General features: G+C 41.5%; 1 protein-coding gene across 2 annotated transcripts in view; it reads right to left on the reverse strand.

Moving 5' to 3' along the window:
- Nucleotides 1-17778, reverse strand: part of CHST15 (carbohydrate sulfotransferase 15) — a 60138-nt gene extending 42360 nt beyond the window's left edge. Inside the window, exon 1 of one of the 2 annotated variants that reach the window (XM_039340099.1) lies at nucleotides 17570-17777. The gene's annotated coding sequence lies outside the window, so the exon portion shown is untranslated. Of the gene's footprint in view, nucleotides 1-17569 lie in introns of both variants that reach the window. The other variant, XM_039340189.1, reaches the window with a different exon arrangement.
- Between the last annotated feature and the right edge of the window lie 2582 nt (nucleotides 17779-20360).

The raw sequence follows: 20360 nt of genomic DNA on the forward strand, positions 1-20360 counted from the left end.
TTTAGCATCGTTTCCAATATCAGCATCTTATCAAAAGAATATCTTAAAGCCCCCATATAGGCTTCATAAGCAGTCTTTGAAGAATGGCAATTGCCTGAAACTCAAACCTTATTTTTGGAAGTAAATCAACAAGGTAAATTGTGGTAGTGTGAGGCTGGAAGCTAAAAAGGATAAACAATAAGCAGGAAAATTACACTATCCCTAACTTTGTCTTATCAGATATGATTTATATATGTATTCAGTGATTTCTCTGTGCTAAACCTGGGCCTGAAACCTGACCAGACAATCCATATCTTCCATTGCAGCTGCACTTCAACCACTTAAAAACAGGAAGTTGAAGACACATCAATAACTGTCTAGTATATCCAATCAAGTGATAAGCTTCTTTGAGAAGAGGGCACATGAACGCCTCTTTCCGAGAGAACAGTAATGTTACCTCTCCAAAGGATACTGCTGGGACCCAGCTCCCAACTATCCTCTCTGTTCATCAACCAGAAGGGGCGTTGACTTACCTGAACGCCTTTTCTCAGCACGGAGATGGATAATCCACGCAGTGGGTTGAGACTGTATTCCTGGCCAATCAGATCAGTCAGCCAAAGTTGCCACGCCCCGTCTTGGACCATGATCCTTTAGTCTTGACTCGAGCGCAGCCATTGACTGACAGTAAGACGTTTTGGCTCCACTAAATATACCCTATTATTCTAGTCTATAAGGGTGGGTGTGGATTATCCATCTCCGTGCTGAGAAAAGGCGTTCAGGTAAGTCAACGCCCCTTCTCCAGCACTGGAGATGGATAATCCACGCAGTGGGACATACCAAAGCCTATTGTCCCTTGGGTTGGGGAATAGACTGGTCCCGTGTGCAACTTTGGTCTAGCACCTGCTGGAGAACCCTCCTACCGAAGGAGGCCTCTGCAGAGGAGTACCTGTCGATTTTGTAATGACGAATGAATGGAGAGGGCGAGGCCCAAGTGGCTGCCCTGCATACCTCTTCAATAGAAGCCTGCATGGCCCATGCTGCTGAGGTGGCAGCACTCCTTGTGGAATGGGCTGTGATATGCTTGGGGACTTGCAAGGACTCCGCCTGGTATGCCCCCGTGATGCATGCCCTAATCCACCTACCGATGGTAGAGGACGAGACCTTCCGGCCCCTAGTAGCAGGGTGGAAGGATATGAAAAGCGCTTCCGAGCGTCGGAATTCCGCTGTGCGTGAAATGTAATGTCTTAGTGCCCTGCGTACGTCCAAGGTGTGCCATTGTTGTTCCAGGGGATGAGCTGGGTTTGGACAGAAGTCTGGTAGGACTATTTCCTGTGATCTGTGAAAAAGGGAGTTGACCTTTGGAATGAATGAAGGGTCTATTCTTAGGACTACCTTGTCCCTGTGAAAATGGCACAGGTCCTTCCTCATTGAGAGAGAAGCTAACTCGGATATCCGCCGAGCTGACGTGATGGCTACCAAGAATGCTACCTTATGGGTCAGATAGCGAAAGTCACATGTTTTGAGTGGTTCGAAGGGCGCTCTGGTAAGAGCTTGTAGTACTCGTGGTAGTTCCCACGATGGATACCTGTGCACGGTTGGCGGTCTGATGTTTGCAGCCCCCTTGAGGAAGGATCGTATTAAGGGATGCTTGCCCAAGGATTCACCGGGGCTGGCAGAAAGTATAGTTGAGAGGGCGGCGATTTGCCTGCGCAGTGTGTTTGGCGAGAGGTCCCTCTCTAGGCCATCTAGTAAAAATTCTAGGATCTTGGGAATTGTGATCCCTTCGAGTAACAATTCCTGTTTAGAGCACCATGATTGGAAGCTTCTCCACGTGGCCTCGTAGATACGGTTCGTGGAGGGGCGCCTTGATGCCTGTATGACCCTAATTACACCCTGTGAGCAAGCCCCCTTGGCTAAAATTGACCGTTCAAGAGCCAGACGGCTAGTTGTAGCCATTGTGGCTCTGGGTGGGAGATCTCCCCCTGCTTGAGGGAGATCCTCTCCGGAGGAATCCGCCATGGATTCGTGCGGGAGAGACTCCTCAAGTCTGCGAACCAAGGTCTCCTTGGCCAATAAGGGGCCACAAGGATTACCTCGGCCCTTTCCCGCAGAATCTTGTGTACTACCGCCAACCGTGCACAGGTATCCATCGTGGGAACTACCACGAGTACTGGCTGTCACGTTGTCCGTCAGGACCAGTACGTGCCTGCCTTTTATGCTGCTGTGAAAATGCCTTAACACTAGGTGAATAGCCCGCAGCTCGAGCCAGTTTATGTTGTGTCGGAGATCCACCGCTGACCAGCGGCCCTGTGTCCACTTGGTCCCCAAGTGGCCTCCCCAGCCGAATAAGCTCGCATCTGTTGTGACTACTACTCTGTCTGGTTCCCTGAAGGGGGACCCCCTGAGGAGAGCTGGAGATAGCCACCACCTGAGGGAGTGTCGTACTCTCAGAGGTATGCCTACCCTCTTCCGGGATGCACTGATTTGTTGTCTCTGAAACGGGAGCATGAACCATTGCAGTTCTCTTGAGTGCAGCCTTGCCCAAGGAACTATTGCTATGGTCGATATCATCTTCCCTAGCAGCTGGGAGAGGCAGACCAGCGTCACTGACTGACCGCGGCTTACCTGTTTTACGGCTTTCTTTATGCTGCTGAGGCGTTCCTGTGATAGGTACACCTTGCATTCCTTTGTGTCTATGACCGCTCCCAGGTGGAGTATTCTCGTAGTTGGGGTTAGATGGCTCTTTGGAAAGTTCACCGAGAAGCCGTGGTCCTGCAGCATTTTTATCACTAACTTTAGGTCCGCCCGAGACTGCTGGGCGGACGATGACTGGATTAGAATATCGTCCAGGTAGCACTGGACTCTGACTGGTACGTTTCTTAGTTGTGCTGCCAGAACCGCCAGAATCTTGGTGAACACCCTGGGCGCTGATGACAGGCCGAATGGAAGTGCCCTGTATTGAAAATGGTGCCCCCTGTAGGCAAACCGTAGAAAGCGGCGGTGAGCCAGAGAGATAGGGATGTGCAAGTATGCCTCCGTGAGGTCGATCGATGCCAGAAAATCCCCTTTCCTTACGCTTCCAAGGATGGAGCGTAGTGTCTGCATTTTGAATTTGCGGTATTTTATGTAGAAATTTAGCCTTTTCAAATCCAAAACGGCTCTCCAACCCCCTGAGGGTTTTGGGACCACGAAGAGGATAGAATAAAACCCCTGGTCTCTCTGGTTCATAGGCACCGGCTCTACGGCCCGTATGTTTAGAAGGTGCTGAACGGCCTCGTTCATGAGCCTTCTCTTTGTTGGGTTTGTGGGACAGGGGCACGGGCGGAAGCGGTTCGGGGGCTTTGAGAGAAATTCTAGAGATAGACCATGACGTATGGTGTTCCTGACCCATACGTCCGTGGTGGTCTCTTCCCACTGGGGAGCAAACCCTGCTAGTCTGCCCCCTATGGGAAGGTCTGGGCGGGAGTCATCTGGTACGGCGGAAGGGGCGGTTGTTCCCCCGAAAGGGCCGTCTTCCCTGTGTTTGCCTATGTCTTGTGTTCTGTCTGTCCCCCTGTCTTTCCCTATCCTGTCTAGCTTGGAAGGGTTGGGAATTTTGAAAGTAGTTGACCCTGGCTTCCGTACGAAAGGATTGTTTCCTTCCCCAGGAGCCGGGTCTCTTGTCCTGCCTTTTAAGCATGTGTTTAAGGACCTTGCGCTTGTCCTTGTTCTCTGTCAGGTATGGCGTTAGTGCCTCACCAAACAGCTTTGCCCCTTGGTACGGAGCCGAAGCCAATTTCCACTTGGATTTGGTATCCGCCTGCCAGTTCTTTAGCCAGAGGATGCGCCTGCTCGTGTTGTTTGCCGCCATTGCCTTGGCTGAAAACTTGGTCGCTAAAAGTGTTGCGTCCGACGCATATTCCGTGGCCGCTACCATTTTGCTGAGTTCCTGGTGAGTGCGTATATCCTCCATGGGAACCCGGCCCTGTAACTCACGGAGCCAACAAAGTGTGGCTCTGGAGAAAAAGGACGCAGAGGTAGACGCCCTGGTAGCCCAAGCTATTGCCTGGTGCGTTCTCCTGTAGTTGGACTCACTCTTTCGGTCCTCGGCTTTAAGAGCCTCAGCAAAATCTCCTGATATGGCCGTGTCCGATATCAGGGGACCTATGGGTTCGTCCACCACCGGCACCTCCAATGTTCCCTCTAGCTCCCTTGCTACGTTAAATAGCTTCCTCTCCGCATTGCTAGGAAGCGGTAGGGAGGTTGGCGCTGCCCACTGTTTCCTTATTGTGTTTAGGAACATGGTCGGGCATGGTATGCGGTGTTGAGTGGTTACCTTTTCGGCGAACGTCGGCTCAGCCTCCGTGTCAACTGTGACAGGCTCCGCTGGTGTCCCATGCCCCAGATGGGCTGTGGCCTCAGCCTTGCGCAGAATAGTAACAAAAAGAGAAGGGTTAAACAGGCCGCTGAAGGACGGCCCTTGAGGTGAGGTGTCCTCCTCCTCCTCAGACATTTGAATCCCTTGTGACGTACCTGGCTGGTCCAGGTAAGCTTCCTCAGAGACCGACGAGTCTGAGATGGAGGAGAGGTCCTGATGGTCCTCCGTTTCCTCCCGATGCCTCGTTCTAAGTCCTAGAGGCTTGGCTTTTGAAGTTTGAGCCCTGGCCTCAAATGCACGGTCCACTGCCTGTGCTATTAGGGTAGCTAGCAGATCCCCTGTCAATGCAGGAGGAGTGACCATTGCCTGCGACCCTGCAGGTGCTGTGGTTAGCATGGTCCTCGGGGTTTCCTGTAACCTCCGTGGGGAGGGGGATCGGGAGAGCGATGAGAATTCGCCTATCCCACCCTCTGTTTGGGACTGTGATGAGTTCCCTAATGACCAAATGGCCCGTGGGGATGAAGGGAGACCCAGCGGTAGGTCAGGACCTATTCCCCCATTCTGCCTATTTTCAATTCTGGCCCTTTTCTGGGCTCTGTCGAACTCTTTTTCTAGGGCTTGGTGTCTTCTGATTGCCTGTTTGTCAGCCTTCTTTGATGACTTCCTTGCAGCCTTTCTAGGGGCTGCAGAGGATTCCGAATCCTCTGAAGCAGGTGCTCCAGAGGATGAAGGCGGGGCTCCAGTGGAGGGAATGATTGCTTCCTCCATTCTCCACTAACGCTGGGCCGCGATAGGGGGGACCCAGGTAGTAGGAGAGCTCCAACTTTGAGTAAGGACAGGCGCACTACTGGGGGCGTCTGGAACTCAGGAGCAGACTCTGCAAAATTGTCAGAGTTAGTCACTGTGCACGGATAAGAACAGGCACGCTAATGGGAATGCCTGGAACCCGGCTTGACTATGGTGGGTAAGGACAGGCACGCGACTGGGGATGCCTGGAACCCACCACTAAATCCAGAGGCGTACGGGCCACTAATGGGGGACCCGAAGTCTGGAAGGAGCCAAAGGCAACTAAACACAGTTAGTTATGAAAGGTTCTTATTTACTTTAGGTAGAAGACACCAAGTCCTGGAACCAGTAGCTATGTGTCTGATTTGAATGTCTCTGAATGAATAATAGATGCTTTAGTACCCCAGTACTGCTTGCCTATTAATTCACTCCAGCGGCTGAACCTAGCTTTCTTAAGGAACTTTAACTCCCCTGTTTGGACAAAAAATATGGCCGCCGCTGCCAGGAAACTACTGCGCATGTGTTAACAAGGCTGCCTATGCCACGTGCGGTTGTAACAAAGAGCTGCGCGTGCTTCCAGCTGTGCAGACAATGGCGCCTCGTTTAAAAAATCCTGAGCAGCCTGGAGTGAAAAGACTGCTCCTTCGCACGCCAGCTGTTTCCCTTAATCAATCTCCCTCCCAGCATGCGTCCCCTTTGTCCTCCGCTTCCCTTGCTAACTGCTTGCCTTTCTGTCTTTTTTTTTTGTTTGTTTGTTTGTTTGTAAACGCGAGGGGTTGCCCGAGCCTCCCCGTTTGTTTAAGGCGGCTGCCGGCTGCTGGAAGGTGGCTGGGGTTGGTTAGGGAGGGGAGTTAGGGATTTCCCCCTTTTAAGTGGGGGTGGTTTCCCCTGTAGGAATCTGACTTCCTGAGTTTTACAATTTAGCAAGGAAATTTTTGAGTGGTCAATTAAATTGAATTAAATTATCTCTAATTAACTTTTAAACTAAGCAATTTCAGCTACTAGAAAAAATCCCCCCTAATGGAAAGGAACTATACCTGCCCAGGAGCCAAAAGTTGTAGATGTCTCGCATGGCCAGATCAGTCAAGACTAAAGGATCATGGTCCAAGACGGGGCGTGGCAACTTTGGCTGACTGATCTGATTGGCCAGGAATACAGTCTCAACCCACTGCGTGGATTATCCATCTCCAGTGCTGGAGAAAGGGCAGGGAGTAACTGAACTGATGGACACAGGAAGTGACAGCCTAGAATTCAAAGAACTTCAGCACATTATCTTCAGATACATGCAAACTCTCATACAAAGGCTTTAGAAAAAAATATGCTGTCATTATGATGCTTTGTGAACACAAAATATTGCTGCTTCTGAAGATTTATAACAGCTACAAATAATTAAAATATAAGCAGATGATAGCAGAATGTTTATTTTTGCTACTCAAAGAATGAAATCTTCCCTGGAGACTTCAGTTGACACATGTACATAAAATACCCTAACAAACTGCACATGAGTTTTTACCTTTTCTATAAATTTCTAAAACACATGAACCTTGTGTTAGATTTTAGATCTTGTATTATACACCTATTTCACCAGGAAATACAGTTTTGCAAAACAAATGCAATAAATGTCTAGTATTACCATGACTTCATTAGTCTTAAGTTTTATATTATACTGATTTATTCAGTCAGTCTCACATGTTCAACCAGAGATTGGTATCCTGCATTCTTATTAAGATTAGTTATGCAAAAATAATTCATAATCAGCTCAAAGAAATTCACTCTTAGGTAAGCATATATTGAATTCCAGTCATCTAAATTTATGTAATAAGATTTTGAGCAAATTGGCTAGTTGTGAATCGAAACTTAATGGATTCCTGACAAATAAACATTACAAAAGTGAGCTTTTAAAGACAATTACATAGTACCATTCAATTATGTAGTACTATAATGGTACATTGATTTTTAACCTGCTGAACTTTTTTCCAGAGGGAGGAGGGAAGGATAGATGGATGGATGGATGTGGAGAGAGAGAGGGGGGGGGAGGGAGAGAGGGAGAGAGAGAGAGCTTTTTTTGTCATAGAACACCCAGAACGGAATTCTGACACCTTTTTTGGATGGAACCTTGTAGGGTAGGCAAGGCAGGTTGTATGACATGTGTGAGTTCCGGCACTTTTTTTTTTTTTTTACAAAAAATGCACTGGATAGATAGATAGATAGGTAGATAGGTAGGTAGGTAGGTAGGTAGGTAGGTAGATAGATAGATAGATAGATAGATAGATAGATAGATAGATAGATAGATAGATAGATAGATAGATAGATAGATAGATAGATAGATGGGTTTCTTACAATTTTCTGTACATATGTTCGTGTCTATACATTTGCCGACATATATATAATATAAACCTATACTGTATGTGATAGAGAAAGAGAAAGAGCAAGACAACCATTTCAATGACAGAGAAGGCAGCAAGTTTGGTGTAGTAAACATGTCAGGCTAGAAACCATTAGACTGTGAATTCTTGTTTTCCATTAGTCAGGAAAGCCAGGAGGATGGCTTTGGGCTCATTAAATTTTCCCTCATCTCAACCCACCTCACAAGGTTGTTATTGGAAAAATAGGCAAGATAGATAAAAGCAAGTCAAATAAAGCAAATATATTTCATGGTAAACTACATTCATAAACAATTTGTTCATATGCTGCAAGTAACATTAGACCTTCAAACTATTGAGTAAATGGTACCCAGAATGTATTCTTCCAAATTCATCCTTTAGCAATAAGACACAGAGAATTAATTTCTAATAGCTGGACATCATTTCTATGTATTATATAATTCAACAGAATGAAAGAATGAATGAATGAATGCACACATACATATATACATATACATACATTATACATATATTACAAGTTACAACACCAAGAACATATTTAATTAAAGCATTATTTGTGACAGGAAACAATATCTAAATTGTTATACTTTGAAACCAAAACAGCCCAATTAATTAATGCATATTAATATCAAAAAAGGACTAAGGAAAGAGAATTTTTACTAAATGAAGCCATCTAAAACCATCAAAATGTTAAGCATAATGGTACAAAATAAACATTTAGGAAACCAAAGCCCACAACTTTAACTAACAACTCCTGCTTTGTAAAAAAAAAATTCAGAATTAAAGAACCCCATAAAAATTTACAGACATATACTCAATTAAATTATTAATCTTGAACCAAAACATACTGGGATTAGATTGTGTTTGTCAATCTTACCTCAGACTGAATTTTTACATTAGCCAATTACATAATAATACAATTTTCTAGAATGAAATATTCTCAAGTCATTGGGTAAGAGACTTGAGTAATCTTGCCTGCATTTTTCAATAACACGACATACTAATCCAATCCATTGGTAAATTCCTTACAAGCGCAAAAGGTGCTATGGGACTGGATGGTTCAAGCTGCTGAGAGAGACAATCATTATAAAAGGGCCGGTCACACCATAGTTTTGCACTCAGTTGTCCCCCATGCATGCATCAAGGAGGCTCTAGAAATTCTGACATGTTCAGTGCCAATAGTTATCCCTTATTCCAGTTTCCTGGCTTCAGAGACCAGAAGGCAAAACAAGGTAAACATTGATCTTCTCTGAAGATTCATCAAGGACCCAGGACCTGAATTTTCTAGAAATAAAATCTATCAACTTGTGTTAGGTAACATGACATTATAACTCTAGAGTAGTAAAAATAGCACAGATAGTTAGGATTACAAAATAATTTTGAAGTATTAGTGCTGGTGGGACACTCAGGGGCGGGGTGGTGCTAGCACTGATGGGATGCTCAGGGCAGCGCTAGCACAAGTGTGGGGGTCCTGGTGGCCAAGTGGCCGCAGCCCCGTAGTGGGCCACAGCCCAGAGGTTGGGGACCCTGGTATAGAGAGCCAGTTTGGCCTAGTGTTTAAGGTACTAGGCTAGAAAGCAGGAGATCATGAGTTTGTCCCATGTTAGCCATGAAAGTCAGCTGGATGATTTTGAACCAATCACACTCTCTCAAGCCAACCCACCTCATAAGGTTGTTGTTGTGGAGAAAATAGGAGGAAGGTATGTTGAATATGTTCACCACTTTGAGTTATTTGCAAAAGTAATAAAGGCAGGATACAAACAAACAAACAATATGCCTTCCAAGCCTGCTATTCTTCAGGTATACTGATATTAAAATAGTTGACTATAAATTGTGGTCATAATCATTCCAATATATTTGGAAAGAATCAAGCTGGGAAAGGTGATTTACAGGGTTATCTTGTTAGCCACTCTAAGTGTACCTCATAATTCTCAGAAGTTAAAAGACAAAAGAAAGGCTACCAGAGAATGCTTTCTTTATATTTATTTTCAAGATGGCTTCTCCATTTCATGCCAAAATACATTGAATTCAGAAGAACATGACTGTTCCAGACTACTGTATGAAGTCAGAGTGTTTGTTTTCATTTTTTAACACAGTCTGGTTGTCTTTCAAAGAAGAAGTAATCATGCTTGGAAAACATGAAATTTCTAGGAGAAACTCTGACTATCTGACCGGATATTAACTTTGCAGAGGGAATAATAAATGTATGGAAAGGATAAGGGGGCTGCAGAAAGGAAGAAATTACAAGAGTGAGAGGAGAGAAAGAGAAGATAGGAGTTACTGTTACCTCAATTTGGCTATGATAGGAGAGAGGGAGTCACAAGTAGTTTATAATTTGCCAGTGTTTTGCAAGTTACAGTAGCATTTAAAAGAAGCAGAGTTAAGGCAATCAAACAAGCATGAAATTGCTGCAGATCCTATCTCCAATTTCATCTTCTATAGCTGAACTGAAGCTTGTTAGAACACAATCAGAAGTTGTTCTTACTATTTAAGAAGAACTCAGGTCAGCCAAAAAAAAGTCCACAAAAAACATGCATGAGATCAGCAGCCGCAGCAGCAAGAGCCTCCAGTGAATTTCATAGAAAAACCTTTTGCGGATTTTTCCCCCTTAGATTACTTCAGTAAAGGTATATAAGTAGGAGTGGAAACTGAACATCAACTATAATTCAACAAAAGGAAATTGTAAATAGCAGGTCGTTAATTCTAAAATTCATATTAAGATGATATATTTATTAAGCCAAAAAGGTCAAGTAATACTTCTCAAGCTTTTAAATTTCCCATTATGTCAAGATGATTAACAAAGCAAAATAGTGGCCCAAAAGAAGCAAAATTGCTGAAGTTAAGTTTTGGAGATGGCATTTAATTTAAATATTAAGATACTGTATTATTTCATGAGCATTAAAATCAGATTCAACTACATAGATTCAGGCTGGATCTAGGGCTTTCACAAAGGTTGGTACAGAAATGATTTATTCACTACCCACTTTTAAAAGTTATGAATTATGAAGTAAAAATAAAAAGATGAGACAACTTTTTAAAGACTGATATGACATTTATAGATAAACAATTTGTTGAATTGCCAATTTTATTTCCTGAACCTAGTCAACAGAGTTTACAAGAAATAAACTGCAGATAAAGTAGTGCTGAAAGAAAAATCTTCATCAGTGTCCAGTCCAAGCCAAGAATAAACAAAATGGAGACTGCTTAAAAAGAAGGTTGGACTTTATTGAAGAGCAAAGCCAGACAGAAGCGTGGCTCTGGGAAAGCTGACCACATGTTGCTGGGAGTGGTGGGTTTTTATATCTTCTGGGGCTTTTGAGGTTGTTTCCTGGTCCCGTGGCATGAACTTTGACCTGAGGTTCAATGTGTCCTTTTTGGTTTTGGTGGGTTAATCCTATTATGTTTCCTATCCTTAGAGTCTGGGTGGGGGATTTTAGGGGTCTTTGTCTTCCTAATCTCATCAGCTTCTAGTTTCCTGGCGCCAACTTTTCTGAAAGGATTATCACAGCTGTATTTCTAAAAGCTGGCCTCTGCCTAGTTTCTGCTTGGTGCTATTAAGAAAAACTGAGCTTGCTTTTCTGCCTTTAAGATTCTTTGGGGAAATATATTCTGCCTTTTTAATATTCCCCAAAACATTTCCTTCTTTGGGGGGGGGGAGTGCTGTCCTTCTACAGTAGCAATCCCTTCCCACAAAAATATAGCCTTGATACGTAACAGGCATTTAATTAGTAATTATTATTTAATTATTGAACTGATCAGGGTAGATATTTCTCCTAAAGAGGTAATCTTCTTTTCTAAAGAGCTTATATTTATTTCATTATATTTATATTCCGTTAGAATCTAAACATTCTTGACAATCACAGAAAAAGGAAACAGTATTACAAAAGCAAAACAAACACAGTAAAGAATAACTCCATCTTAACTGCCTTTCAAAAAAGATTTAAGTCAACTGTTAATTTGATCTCCAGGGTGAGAATAGTCCATAAAATGGGGTAGTTGTTCTGATCTTCTATTCTAATTTTTCATGGAGTGGGAACCTACAGCATTCTTGTCTAGGATGAATGTATTCAATAGTTTGGTTCTAGGCAGTAGTAATTACTTCAAAGCCAAGATATTAAGGACTTTAAAAAAAATTAAGCACACTGTTTAACAACTGAGTTAAGTTTAAAAAAAAATATCATAGAGCAACAGTCTATTAAGTCTTTAAGTCAACTGGATGTTGACTTAAAGTTAAACAACAACAAGATATACCAGAAGAATAGCTAGACAAGGAATATAAAACTTTAGGAAAAGGGACCGTATGTGGCCCCAAGATAGTTTGGGATGCATTCTCAGTTTGCATCCAATGTTTGACAACAAAGTCTAATTATAATGTTAAAGAATGGGGAGATGATTAAACAGAAGTAATAATTTAAGTGCATGTAAAAAGTGAACGTTGTACTTTAGCAAAATGTAATTAAAGAGTTAACTGGCCACTGAAGGCAGAGTGGGGGTTAGGAGAGATAGCTAGTGGTTGGACAGAAAATGTGGGTGTACATGTAAGAGAAAGATATGAATAGCCTTAACGACATTCCCTTGAAATTGCAGAAGATGGATTGTGTTCAGTCTCTATCAGCAGATTGAATATAATACCTTTCAATATCAGTGGAGATACAACAATTATTACCCTTCCTATAAAACCCTTAGCATTTTGCAATCTAATTAATACTGCATGTGATATTAACAAATTATTTTTACTGGACCTCAAAAAGCTAACACTGCTGCTATGTCACAACTGCTGTCTAAAGACAGAGTGTTAAAGCTTTTAATAGCTAATGACATCTCTGATATAAGTAAGTTTTAACCAGCAAGACATTTCAGAGTTTCATTAATAATACACTATCAATAATTTAGCATTTTTCATACTTAAATTACTTGAATATCATATATTACTTCTATAATCTTTAAACTTCTAAATTGGATCAATATATTTTCCTTTTTAGAAAGGAGATTGAACCTCAGATATAGTGACTATATAAGACTATCTGTCAAGCTCAAATCCAGAGATGACACAGAAAAATCCAAATTCAATCCTTTATATGCTTATATCTAATAGACAGAATTTGCCAAACTAAATTTATACCCTTCTAACCCATTAGATATATTCTAAAGATCCTAGAGCAGGGGTCTTCAAATCTGGCCCTTTTATGACTTGTGGACTTCAATTCCCAGAATTCCTCAGCCAGCATGCCTGGCTGAAGAATTCTGGGAGTTGAAGTCCACAAGTCATAAAAAGACCAAGTTTGAAGACTCCTGTCCTAGAGTGCGGCTACCGGAAAGTCTTCCCCTTTGCACCCTCTAACTCAGAACTGCACTGTCTCTTAATCTGTGGTCTCTGAGAAAGCTCTTGATCCTTGCTAAAACTCTGCCCCCACTGCTTCTCCAGGTGCACATTCCATCACACTATCTAGATCTACTCTTCATTTGATTCAGCTACAAAGTAATTTCCCTTAGATCATACTCAGCTGCAGTCTCTTGGCAACAATATGGAAAAAAGCTTACTACACCCCATAGTACCTTCTACAGCACCATTTTTTCTTGCACCAATAAGCCCACTGAAAAACTATGGGAGAAGTTTCCACATTATAATCTCTTCCCATGAAAGGGGCTTTTGGGGTTTTTTTAGAAACTGAATAAATGCTTTTTAGGATCGTCCTACCAAATGCTGGATCCTATCAAGATATGCATATCTGGATCTTATTCTGTGATGATTGTGTTAGCACTCTTGCCACTGGAATGCAGTAGCGCTTGGATATAATTGAACTATGGATTTCAAAATTGACCCTTCTATTTTGCTTTAGACTAAGGATCTTTATTCTTGTTTCAGTCTCTTAGAATTTGATTAACTGTGCCAATTGTTCCCTCAGCACATTATCTGATGAAGTTAAGATTCTCCAAATACCCATAGTAGATAATCTGTAACACAAGGACAAAACTACCACTTATTTTTCTTCAACAATACAGATAGTCTTTGCTTAATGACAAGTCACTTAATGACCATTTGAAGTTACAATGGACTTCAAAACTACATACAACCATGCTGGAAGTTCTGATTGGTATAAACACACATCCTGGGGTCATGTGATCACATTTCAGGCTGTTAATTGAAACAAAAGAGTCAGTTTGATCTAGTGGTTAAGGCATCAGGCTCAAAATGAGAAACTGTAGATTCTAGTCCTTAAACATGAAAACCAGCTGGGTGACTTTGGCTCTCTCTCAGCCCAAGCCACCTCAGAGGGTGACTGTTGTGGGGCAAATAGGAAAAGGAAGAGATTTTAGATATATTCCCTATCCTGAGTTATTTTGAAAAATAATAAAGGTGGGATAAAAATAAATTTTCTTTCATGTTTATTACAACATTTATTTGAAAAGTAAGTAACATTCATGATGTTGTCAGGTCATCCCACTTCATATCTATTTTTGAATTTTAAAAAATCAATATGTATGACTTTCATCTTGTATCTGTATTCAGTTGAAAGTATTCAGTCATGATACTTGAACAAAACTATCGAACCTGTTATAAAGCTTTACATTATGATTAATAACACATCACAATGAAAATTTTAGCATTGTTTTTTGAATCTTGAGTTTAAGTTTAAATTTAAAATTACAAAACAGGTTTGAGTTTCGTGCCAAATACAGATAGTTCCTCAACTTACAACTGTTTGTTTAGTGATGGTTCAAAGTTACAACAGCAATGAAAAAAGCGACTTCTGATTGTTTTTCACACTTACAACCATTGCACTTTCCCCACAATCATGTGATCCAAATTTGGACACTTGGCAACTGGCTCATATTTATGACAGTTGTAGTGTCCTGGTGTTATGAGATCACCTTTTGCGATCTACTGACAAGTCAATGGAGAAGCCAGATTCACTTAACGAGTATGTTACTAACTTAGCAACTGCAGTGATTCACTTAACAACTGTGGCAAGAAAGTTCATAAAATGGAGCAAATTGTTCTGCTTCACAACAGAAATTTGGGGCTCATTGTGGTTATAAATCGAGGACTACATGTATACTTTGGGTACATATTGCCTTAAATATTCTTCCGGAATCCTTTAGGGTCCATAATATATGTAACCCTTATATACAGAATGGGTTCTTTTCTGCAGTTAAAATTAATTTACATCACTTGCTTTATGATGATCAAATGACTCTTCTGACTCAATGCCTTCTAAATGTATAAATAAGATAGTGATAAGACAGAAGCAATAAGGATATCATGCAGAATTATTGTTCACTACCACGAAAAGACTGATTTTAAATAATGATATCCAGTTTGTTTAATGAAGCCTATGAATTTTTTAGAGTTTAATTTTAGGAATATCCTTTCAAAATCAGCAGCTAGTACAAAGATGAATGTCATTCACCGAAATATTTTTCCATCCTATAGTAATAAATAAGAAAGTATTTCTGTTTTTGTCATGTATACGATCTATTAAGAATTATAGAAAAACAGCGTGTGCAATATCTGAACTATTTTAATTATGGAATTTTATATTTTTCCAGCCACTTTCCAGTTACAAAACAAAAGAATTACTTTCGATGCATGTCTATTTTAATAATGAAGATATGCTATTTCTTTACAAATCCAAAATGGGATTTCACTTGCATCAAATCTGATGGTTTTGAAATCATGGTTATTATTATGGTATATGAACTGAACAATAAAGTATTCTGTATTTAAAAATGCAAAAAGAAATTTGTAATGAACAGAGTAAATATACCAACATTGGTCCTTCACGTTTATCACTGATCTTATATTCTAAAAAAACCACTTCTGTAAATCAAATAATTGTTGTGATGATAAAATGAAAAGATAGTATTTAGCTGCTTAAAGTTTGGGCCTTATAATAACTTAACAAACTTCAAAGCAGTTGCAGAAAATAAAATTAATTTTTCATTCAACTAAAGAAACCTGTTGAAAAATACTCATATTTTATGAGCCTTTTAACCACAAAGACACTCCTATCTTATCTAAGCATTAAACAGAAATATATCCTGCCTAAGTTATACCTTGTTTCAATATTTATCCCTGGCAAATTGCCATACAAATGTTTCAATGAATCAATCACTGATTCCCAACTGGCAGACCAGCAAAATTACATTATCTCAGCTATTACACAATTCCTCCAAGGACTCACTTCACACTGACAATGTTTGGAAAAAACACATGAGATTTCTTTTTTATAAGCTAAATGTCCTTATCTGTTTGCAAACGCCAGGTCTCTACTGAATTCCTTGATGTTTAATGATATCCTTTATCTATTAAGGAACAGACACAACAATCTACATTTCTCATTATTACTACCTAACGCATTAAATAGTGCAAGGGGTAATTTTAAAATCCCATTAGAACATTAAGATCATACCATACAAATTATTGTTTATCCTTTTCTATCCAGAAGTAATTTTTAATTTTATTTTACCAACAATTGGAAATGAGAAAAGATTTTAAAAACATGCAGGGAGTTGTCATTGAACAGTAATGTCACTAATTAGTCAATATCCAAGGACTTTATGACACTAATACTACAAGTTACCTTCTCTAGAGATGGTTTAAAAATAAATGAAACAGAAAAATTTGTTGTTGTGGCAAGCCATTTAATCAAACCACCTGAACCAAAATGCCTAAGAAATAACATTTTCCACAAAAAGACTGATAATGTAAAGAAACCAATCCATGGTCTTCTGAATAGTCAAATGAAAAACTGAAAGATACATGCATCCATTTCCAAATAAGCCTACCTGGCACCTTCATATCCATCTTACACTGCATAAGTAGCTTCGAAGCTCTTACTGTCAAACCACAGAATATATTATTCTTATCACAAATCCTATTGATTCTAAAGCTATGAGGATCTAGATAAACCCTTGTTTCTAAATGTACATAGCATTGTATGTTTCTAAATATACAAATGTATGCTGTGAATCACTTAGATATTAAAAAACATTGTATTTTGATCAGGATTAAATCAGTTTCACAACAGCAACAAGGAATGTTCCATCTTTATTATGAATGCACCATTTCAGTGGCATGGTGCGTTTATGATGGTGCTAAACAGTAGTGATGACACTGTGATTTCAGTTATGACAGTGAACAAAGAAAAGTAAAGATAGAAATAACAAGGATATTATGCAGAGTTCTGGAAATAAAACTACCTCATATTCAGTGTCTTGTACTGTATGATATTCCCAATCCTGCAAATGCGTGCAACTTCTTAAATATCAACATATTTTTCATAGCATAAAATTCCATGGACTATAGTAATTATATCAGATGCATGAAATGTGGTGATTAGAAGTGATATCCATGGATGCCTCCACCAACTCAAGCTTGTGAGTCCTAAAGATGCCACAAGATGTTTTGTTGATTTTGATATAACAGGCTAGCATAGCTCCCCCTGTGGAAACTATTAAAATACGGTTAACATTTTTTTTTTTTTAAATTCCTCGGAAGACAAATTCAGGCACAGCAGCATGGTAGACGGTGTGGCACAGCAATTACAGTCTAAAAAAAAAAAAAATCCCTGTAGGGCTATGAAGCTGGCTGGATAGTTGGCAGTTCGCTGCCTAATCCCATTGACCGAAGGCTGAATTCTTTGGGACACTAGCAGAATACACGCAACTGACTCAGCCCGAAGTTCTGCTTCTTTTTCCATCGCCGCCGCAGCAGGAGGGAAGAGAGGCAGCCTGGACTCTTTAGCATCTGCCGGCGGGTTTCTAAGCTCCCTTCCCCTGACCCGGCTAGCTACCCTGAGGAAACAATCGCTTTCCTCAGCATCCCCTGGCTCTAGACTGGAGCCGCGCCTGTGCCACCTTCCGCTCAGGCAGCTTTTCTATTCCTTCCTCGGCTGCCGAAGGGACGCGCTGGGTCTGAAAGACCCCGCCGCGGGCTGGAGGCGCGCGCCCCTCCTTGCTCCACACAACTTCCCCCAAAGTGAGGCGGAGAGTCCTGGGGAGCTTCGGCGCGAGCCCTCCCTCCTCCTCTCCCCTGCCCCCCCCCCGCTCCCAGACTGACCTTGGCTTAGCAATGCAGGTCCTGCACAATCCACCGGCGGGCGCGTGCCGCGGCCTCCTCCCTCCAGGCAACTTCTTCTTTCGGTGGACCCGCGAGTCTCTCAGCATCTCCAGTCGCCAAGACCTCAAGCGGAGCCCTTCCTCTCCGCGGGCTTCCTCCTGCTTTGGCACGCGGAGCCTCCTCCCTTCTCCCCCCCCCCCCCCAAGCACACTCCCCTGAGCTGAGGGGCTTGGCAAGAGCGGGCGCGCGGTCGGAGGAGGCTCACTCGAGCCGGCGCTGCGTCTCCAAGCGCTCGCTTGCGCTTCCGCCGCGCGCTGCACCACACACCGGGCGAAGGAAGGCGGGGCCGGCCGGGGGAGGGAGGGGGCGTGGTGCCCCTGACCTGCCGCCTTCCCACCACAAACCGCCGGGTTGATCTCAGGGTGGCAGAGCGGCGGAGTCTGGATCGGCTTCCTCGCTTTGCTTCGGGGCTTGCTGTTAACAGGAGGAGGCCGATCTCCGCCGCCAGACAGTCCCTAGCAGGGTGGCGCGGGACAAGCATCACCGAACTGGTAGTTTTCCCAGCGCGGTGCAGCCGCGCAGAAACCCATTTAGAGGATTAATGACGAGCAGCCGCAAGGGCTAAAAATGAAGAAGTTTGATTAAAACTTCCCTTAGAGTCTCCCGAGCACGCGTTACAACGGTTTCAATCCAGGGGTGGAAGCTTCGCCATAGGCCCGCGAAGGAAAGTCCTGCCCTTGGCAGTTCGGGGTCTTTGTTGCTGCCCTGCGTGGCTTCAACTTTGGGACCAAGAAGGGCAGAAAAGATGGGCAGGAACCCCGAAAAGCTCGGATGAGTCACAGGACCAGGGCAAGAAAATATGTTACCCATTTCCGTTCGGGTATGGCATTCTAAAGTTGGCTTTAAGAGACATTACGGTGAGGCCACTTTTTGAGAAAGTGCCCTTTTGAGAAAATTAATTACTATGCCCCAATATTAAAATTAATATGCCCCAATCAGGATGCAATATTGAAACAACAATACAAGTAGATCCGAGGGCTGCTATCACATGTAATCCTGTTAAAATAAGCATTCAGTATGCTAACTTCAATCAGTTGTGCAGAACAGGCATCAAGTACTGTAAGTACTGTACCGAATGTATTCTAGCACTTAAGTTGAAGCTTGGCCCTGGAAGGTTTATAGCAGTTTAATTAAATCCATGGCAAACTCTGTCCCAAAGGCATATTGTGCTGATTATTCACCTCCTTGTCTTCCAGCTTCTGAAAAATGTGTAGCTCAAACAAAAACTCTGGAACAATAAACTTTTAAAATTAAGCAGCAGCTTCCTGTAATAGTTATTTCAAGTCTGCCAAAGAAAAAGAATGCCCTCCAGTATTGCCTTTAACTCACTAGTAAGTAATTGTGTACAAAGTAAATCACATTACATACAAATGGATCACAGATCAGTAACGTTACAGAATGCCACTTGATAATTACCTATCTTCTGTACAACTGCCTTCCCAGCCATTTTCAACCCTCTCTTATCTTTCCAGTCAGGGGAAAAAAACAGGAATTTATGAGAGATTTAGCTGGTATACAGTATATAGAATCAAGTCCATTCTACTTACCAAATTTCTCTTACAAATTCATTTCTTATTCAAGTTGCCATACTACCTACACATTTGAAGGTCAGGGAAAAAAATGAACCCCATAGCATATCTCTCTTAGCTCAGAAAATGTGCATATAATAAACCAAGCATTAAACCTCTTGAAATTTCCAGGGTTGAACAAACTATTGGAAAATTGTCATGGTGAAATATTCACAAATACATTCACAATAGTATATTTTGCTATGTACATTATAAGCAGTGTCATCAAATTATTTCTATACAATTGGCCAAAATAAATACAAGTAATTAAAATATTTATGTTCATTTCACATATTATACTTCATTTTTCCTATTCGAACATAATAACAGTGTAAAATAGATGGGCAATTGTGGTATTTCAGATTTTCAAGGCTCCTCAGTTGTATCTAATAAAAACCCGCAGGCTATGGCTGATGAGATTACATTCCACAACATCTGGAGACCAAACACTGCTTAATTCTGATGTAAAAGATTGGTTTCTAATCTAATTACTTCAGAATTCTCCATTTCTACTCTTTGAATTCACAAAACTAGACGCTTGAAACCATTATAATTCACCTCAGAGTGCTCAGTCACTTGTTGTCTCTATGTTGTCTCTTGTACCGCACAGCCCCTATTTTCAACAGTTTCTTTATAGCATTTGTTCATTTATTAATTTTAACTGTAAAAAACTTAAATTTCCAGTTGAACGTCATTCATTTTCTTTAATAGCAGGAACTGTAATTGTATGTCTATCCACTGAACTGGCAAATAAAACTCATTTAACACAGTTGAATATATTTGTGAGTAGACCTGAATAGGAATGACTTAGAAAGAGAAGTATACCTATGGTGATTTTATCCCTTTTATTTGGAATACAGTTAAGGCTTGATCCTAATGGCCCAGTTTTATCAATTATCTATGGATCACTTTAGAATTTCTTCTTTATCTGCATGTTGAAAGAAACTTGTTGAATTTGAAGCAGTAATAGTATAACATCAGTCACTGAGAAACATGACTGGGAAAAGACCAATCACCTTGTAGCTGCTTGGCATTGGTTGATTTTAACTAGTACATATTTTTATATTGTTATAAAAATAGTGTTACGTATTGGATCTCTACAGGCAAGTAGGCAAGTAGGAAAAAATGCTGGCTTTAGTGTTCTTTTCTTGCTTGCTTATTAT

Source organism: Crotalus tigris, unplaced genomic scaffold, assembly GCF_016545835.1.
Source record: "Crotalus tigris isolate CLP2741 ecotype Arizona unplaced genomic scaffold, ASM1654583v1 scf7180000017536.10889498, whole genome shotgun sequence".
Taxonomy (NCBI): Eukaryota; Metazoa; Chordata; class Lepidosauria; order Squamata; family Viperidae; genus Crotalus; species Crotalus tigris.